Genomic DNA, 7,462 nt, shown 5'->3' on the forward strand with positions numbered 1-7,462 from the left:
GGTCAGCTGGTATTGAAACGCATCCTTCCACATCAGGCTGAGGCTAAAGGCAAGTTTGCCCCAAACTGGAAGGGGCCTTTCTTTGTGACAAAGGTGTTGCCCAATGGCGCTTTGTATTTAACAGACATAGAAGGTAAATGTGTGGATATGGCTATCAATTCTGATGCAGTCAAGAGATATTATGTATGATTTCTTTGCTTATCTTCAATCGCATTTTGTACTAGACACGTTCAAAGTTGGAATGACGAAGGCATTTTATTCTGCTATCCCAAACACTTTTATCATTTGTTACCCTTTTTTGAGAGCCTTATTTATTTTCTTTCATACCCCTCTTTTGGAATCAGAAGCAGTGTTAGAAATATAAAAGAATGAAAAAAAGAAGAGAAAAGAAAAAAAAGAGAAGAAAAAGAAAAAAAAAAGAAGGAAAAGAGAAAAACAAAGAAAGGAGAAAAAGAAAAGCAAAGTAACAAAAGCAAAACTCTTATGTTTGAACTACGTTCGACCTGATTCCTTTTAAGGATACGTAGGCAGCCTTACACGGTTCGGTCCCCATCAAAATAAAATCCAAAATTCCCCAGATTCGAAGAAACTGGGGCAGAAGTTTTAGTTTTGTAAAAAGATCTGATTCCAAAAGTTGTAATTTTGAACCCCTTCATCTTGAATTATTTTGAGCCCGCATGCTACCCTTTCTTTCTAACCTTGTCCAAACCCTACACTACAGTCCAAAGAAAGACCTTTTGATCAACTTTGAGGATGCCAAGCCAAATGAGATGGAGGTGCGATTTACATCACGGGTAACACCTTGGTTCATGGGCACAAGGAAAAATGAATAAATGAGAGAGTCTTATTGGTGAAAACCCTCACGGGCACCATAGGGCGATGGTGAGTCAAGAGAAAATTCAAATGAGAGAGTCTTATTGGTGAAAACCCTCACGGGCACCATAGGGCGATGGTGAGTCGAGAGAAAATTCAAATGAGAGAGTCTTATTGGTGAAAACCCTTACGGGCACTGTAAGGCGACAATGAGTTGAGAGAGGAGCAAATGAGAGAGGTTTGCTGGTGAAAACCCCTCGGGGCATTACAAGCTGAATCAAGTTCATGACTTTACAAAGAAATTGAATTATGGAAAACCCGGTTTTGAAGTATGAAGACATGGCATGAACTGAAATGTGATTAGTTGGATGGATTAGGCTGATCAGTCCGAAATGCATGTCATGATCATTGGAGCCAGTTGCTTCATTTAGATAAGTCTCTTTTTCATTTTTCTTCAAATAGTCATCGCTGTTTTTTCTTTCTTTTATTTTATTCCTAATTCTCGAAGTCACTTCGCTTCGTTTCTTTTGGGTCTATTCTTCTAAGTCTCGGTCAAATTAGTCTGTTGTTAAGCAAGCAAGAAAGGACTTCAAAGCCCACTACCAGCTTTTTATTTGCACTAAGCGAAATTCGGCCAGGCACATCCCAAGTGACATGATGTAGAATTAGCAGTGCGGGGGTAACTGAAGTTCAGGTGGTCAAGTGATTCGTGAATTTGTAGGAAATGCAAAGGTTCGACAGTTGTCAGAATGAAAGTACCATACGGCGAGTTGAGTGTAAGGGATTCAAGTCATTCAGAGGTTTTGTGTTCGAGGTCCGATTGAAAGGTCAAACAATTCTTTGTGAAGCGGGATAGTGACAGAAGCAGACACCTTCAGCAAGGATGCCACAAACTAACCGCCACAGTTTCAAACTGACAAAATTTTCTTTGTTTCAAGCAGGGGCAAGAAATCTTGTTTGCTTTGCCAAGAATCCTCCATGAGAAAGCATGTTCCAGATAAGTTCAGTTTTAAGTTTCTGGGACCCTCCTGGACAATGGGAGTTAATTTCAACTTTTCAGGACCCTCCTGGATAATGGGATTTAATTTCAAATTTTCAGGACCCTCCTGGATAATGGGATCTAGTTTTAAGTTTTCAGGACCCTCCTGGATAATGGGATGCAACTAACAATCAATGAATGTTCCTGGTACAAACTAGGGCAAAAACTTTTCTCTGTTTTGTCTGTGTTGTCATGATTGCAGGCACCCACCTGGAGAACGAGGGAATTCATTTCAGTTTCTAAGTCAGCAGGCACCCACCTGGAAAATGAGGGAATTTATTTCAAGTTTTAAGTCAGCATCAGGCGCCCACCTGGAGAATGAGGGAATTCATTTTAGCTTTAAGTCAACATCAGGTGCCCACCTGGAGAATGAGGGAATTTATTTCAAGTTTCTAAGTCATCGGGCGCCCACCTGGAGAATGAGGGAATTTATTTCAAGTTTTTAAGTCATCAGGCGCCCACCTGGAGAATGAGGGAATATATTTCAAGTTTTTTAAGTCATCAGGCGCCCACCTGGAGAATGAGGGAATATATTTCAAGTTTTTAGGTCATCAGGCGCCCACCTGGAGAACGAGGGAATTTATTTCAAGTTTTTAAGTCATCAGGCGCCCACCTGGAGAATGAGGGAATATATTTCAAGTTTTTAGGTCATCAGGCGCCCACCTGGAGAATGAGGAAATTTATTTCAAAGTTTTTTAAGTCAATCAGGCGCCCACCTGGAGAATGAGGGAATATATTTCAAGTTTTTAGGTCATCAGGCACCCACCTGGAGAACGAGGGAATTTATTTCAAGTTTTTAAGTCATCAGGCGCCCACCTGGAGAATGAGGGAATATATTTCAAGTTTTTAGGTCATCAGGCGCCCACCTGGAGAATGAGGGAATTTATTTCAAGTTTTTAAGTCATCAGGCGCCCACCTGGAGAATGAGGGAATATATTTCAAGTTTTTAGGTCATCAGGCGCCCACCTAGAGAACGAGGAAATTCATTTCAGTTTAAAGTCATCAGGCGCCCACCTGGAGAACGAGGGAAGTCACTTAAGAATTCAATCCAAGTTAGAAGTAGCAAAAGTTCGCCTCGAGAATGCGAGCTGACAGTCCGAGATAACCAAAGGAAGAAGTCTCAATCCAGAATAAAAGGAAAAGGGTGAATCCAAAATGCAGAAGCCGATGAAAGATGTGAACTGCTCAAGACATGGCTGAAGTCGCAAGCTTTGCATGTCCCGTCTTGATCCGAAAAGCTGAAGAAGAGAGAACTAGCACCTGCAGCTAGCAAACATCAAGGTTTAAGTCAAAAGTCCGCATGAAGAACCATTCAAAACTCAAGATCAAGCTTCAGAAGACTTATAGATAGGAATCTTGTAACTCATAGCTGACAGGCTTAATTAGTCTTTTTCATTTTTTAATTTTGATGTAATAACAGGATCGCGGACCGGAACCTCGACGGAACGGCACCTCACTCGACTCTCTCATCCTCTCCACACACTCCATCCCTTCATTCACCTCTTGAACTACACGCGACCTGATTCCCTTATAACCCGAGATATGTAGGTTGTCCAAAGTTAGGACTCGGTTGCACCTTTTCCCTTTTATTTTCTTCCTCTTTTGAATAACGTTATGGTCAAAAATTAGTCACACGGCTCACTTTGTCTTTGCCTGAAAACTCTTCATGTTTCCAAGCAAAGAGGGGCAGCTGTGAGCACCTAATTTTTTACCATACTTGTGATTTTTCAATACTTTTTAGTATGTAAATAATTTTAAGTTTAATCTACATATTTTAACCTTTATTTCATTTTTAGTAGTTTTTATTTAAGAAAATTAAAAATCACAAAAATTATACGTTCTTGATTTTAAAATATTTAGCTAGTATTTTTATTTTACACTCTTAAAAGAAAAAAAATTATTATTAATTAAAGCAAGAATCAATGAGTCATTTCCATGTGGCAAGATTCTTCCTTATCTTTTGTAACAAACTCACATGCTCTCCCTAACAAACTCACATGCCCATACACTCTTTTTACTTGGCCACCAATTAATCCCTAACACCTAATTTTGAGAGGCCCGGAAGGACAGAGACGAAAGATAGAGGGGAGGCTGCACTTTCCTTCTTCAATTTTCTTTTCCCATTGCACTATTCCAAAAAAATAATCTTCTTCCCCACAAGCACGAACGAATCACCATGGCTTGAACCGAAAAAGTTTTAAGTCATTTTTCTCTTAAAAGTTAAAACCATCTCCCTTTTATTTTTCAAGAGCAAAAACCTTCATCATCGTCCCTATTTTCTCCACCTTTACACCACCATGAAACATCCATAAACACCCATCTCCTCAACCATTCACAATCACATAAATCTTGAGCCCAAAAACAAGATCAAACCCCTTTCAATTTCAAGCAATGTGCAGTTGTTGAGTTTTCGGTCGGCGACGGTATCACGTTTTGAGTTCCGGTCTAGTGGTTCAAGTTCCGTGTTAATTGCTGTTCACCCTGCTTTTTTCCTCGATTTTGCTTAAGGATCCTGTACAATTTTCAAGTATTTAAGGAAATCCGATGACTCCTTTTGAGAATCCGAAGGGGATTTGATTGAGTCCAGTTTGTCGTTGTTTTCGCTCACCGTTCGAGTTCTGCTGCTTTTGCTCAGAGGTTTTTGTTGAATATTTTGTTTGAGGCTTATTCACTGCTCGATTTTGTTCGACTTAGTTGCTGTAATTGCTGAGGTTCATTAACTAAAAGACTATCTCAGGTTCATTCCTCCCACTCTCATTTTATTCTATTGCCTTGTTTATTAATACATGCTTTCAGTTGTGAAATTCATGTCAATAAATATGAGATCTTACTGTTTGTTGAGTTTTCTTCTTAATGGATTGATTTCTTGATTAGTTAGAAAATTGCTCTCATGTGCTTGTGTTATTCTATCTTAAGAAGTACATGTAAATGTTAGTTTAAAGTTTGTTACATAATTTGCTGGGTTGATTTAATTGGATTTAAGAAAGAAAAATTGAGCCAGGGAGTTGGATTGTATTACTGTAGAGGTATCCATGTAATAAACTCCAGATTTAGATTAGAATATTCTTATTTTCTTTCTTAGTTGATTATTTGATTGGTCTACTGTGATGATGAGGAAGATGGGGTTTGCACTTTCGTTGTCCATTTAAAGTTAGTTTTAATTTGTTTTGGGTGTAATAAGTGTAACTAAGGCAGAGCATGAATCTTCTACTATTAAATAATAGCCTGTGCACTTTTATCCTTAAATAAGTTACAGAGTTTTTAGCTTCCACGCTTGATTCCAAACGTAGGAAGATAATAATCTTATTGAACATCGTAGTTTGCTTTAAGCGCGATTAATAATGAATCATCGTGGTCATGGGTATGGTTCCCGTGGCATGGTCACGATACATAAATTCCAATTCGGGAGTGCATTTCATGTGACCCGACCATAACTTCGAATAATAATGAAAATTAACATGTTGTAAATCGCGGGTGCGTTTCACGTGACGCGATTCACAATGTGTACAAAAATAATAAGTGCGCGACATCGCGACTTATTTAAATAATCTCCATAAATATTAAAAAACGGTTAAAAGGAATAAAAAGCACAATAGATTTTAAATATGTAATAAATCAGACAATTAGGCCAAGTATTGATTGTTAAGCGACCGTGCTAAAACCACGGAACTCGGGAGTGCTTCACACCTTCTCCCGGGTTAACAGAATTCCTTACCCGGTCTTCTGTGTTCGCGGATCATAAATAGAGTCAAATTTCCTCGATTTGGGATTTAAAATACATCGGTGACTTGGGACACCATAAATTATTCCAAGTGGCGACTCTGAAATAAATAAATAATCTTATTTCGAATATTGTCACTTTAATTGGAAAAACTCTCTAATCCCATCGCCCCATCGGGAAAAAGGAGGTGTGACACCGGCGAACCTTTATCAAGTTTGAAATCGGAGGTAAGAACACACGCCGCCGGAACGCACTCCTCAAGACGAGGATCCACCGGTGTTTTATCGGCGGCGGATTGGGAAGAAGAAGCTTTTTCTTTTTGGGGGACGGTTTTGGATGTCTTCACCATTTTGGATTTAAAGAAGGTGACAAAGATTTGGTAATTTGGAAGAAGAATTTTGCAAAGAGGAATCACAAATTTGCGTATAAACTCAGAGAATACAAAAAAGAAATTGGGAAATTTGGAAGGTTGAAGATGTAAAAGTGATAAATGATTAAAGGAAGAGTTATTTATAGGTTTAATTAATGGCGGTTCAGTATCAGCAGTGGCCGACCACCGTCTGACATGCATTAAATACCTTGAAAGACTAAATCGACGGAACATCTATCACGTGCGTCATGGTCGAGCACAATGTAAACGTCAACTTATTATCCGATCGAGCCGTTGAAAAATCGTATCGTTTCTCACCATATTTTTTCTGAGAAACGAGGGGACTATCTGTATACGGTCGAAATAGATTTTGGCCTTCGTATGATTGATCGAGTTCGAAACATAATCGATCGAAGTAAGACTTCGAGATGGGTTCCGAAGATGGTACAAACAAGCTTCGAGTTTGAGGGGCCGATCAATGTCGAGCTCGATATTATTATCAAGCTCGAATCCAAATCGAACTATGATGCAAAGTAAAGTTGTCGAACTTGTGATCCAGAGATCGACCAACATTGACCCCGAATCAATTCAAGGGTTCGAGTCAGAATCGAGCTCAAGCCAAGATCGAGAGCTCGAGTCAGGACCGAAAAACTCGAGTCAATATCAAGCTCATAGACAAGAGCCGTTGCAATCTCACTAGAGGAGAGAATCTTGTGAGGAATTGTGGAAAAGCTAATTTATCATGGGTCTCTCACTACGTATTTTTTTATATCTAAAGTGAAATCCCTCTACTATAAAGGGGATGGATATCAATTCTGTAGAGACAAGTTTTTGCCAACATTATAATTCAAGCATCATATTCTCCTATAGTGAAGAGTTGTTATTTCAAGCTTCTTAATTTGATTCCACTTGTTTAGTCCTAAATTTCATCTTCTTTACAACCGTGTCTATTTTGCATTCTTTGCAATCCATACTTGATTCTATTTATCCTTACGATTTGTATTAAGCTACACCACATATCCTTAGAACTACGTACAAATTCAACTCTATCCGTTTGTCGGGTAAACAGAAGTAATACCTGCATGATTTTTGAAATAAATAAACACTAACTTGCAACTTAACATTCAGATAATTTTAACCTGCCATAAATTTATATCAAAATTACAACTACTTCACAACGTAACTAGAAAAGAGCAACGCCTAGGGGAAAAAGATGCTTGTATAAGAAGTGTTACTTGGCCAAAAATGCATGTTTAAGAACTGTTACTTTCTCTTTTAATTTTCCTTAAGTCCATGATGAATGAAAGAAAGAATAATAAAAAAAAAAAAATCTCAAAAGCTATTTAAAATAGAGACAATTTGCAAGTTTCAACTTTTTCTTTTTAGCGCATATTTAAGGAATAATAAAAGAAAAAGTGAAAATATTAAAATTATGTACCTTAGCTTAGTTTGACCAATATTCTATTGACCTCACTAAATTTAAGATAATTAAAAGTAATAAAGTCAGTTAACTGTGTCG

The sequence above is a fragment of the Nicotiana tomentosiformis genome, chromosome 6 (assembly GCF_000390325.3).
Source record: "Nicotiana tomentosiformis chromosome 6, ASM39032v3, whole genome shotgun sequence".
In the NCBI taxonomy this organism is placed as follows: domain Eukaryota; kingdom Viridiplantae; phylum Streptophyta; class Magnoliopsida; order Solanales; family Solanaceae; genus Nicotiana; species Nicotiana tomentosiformis.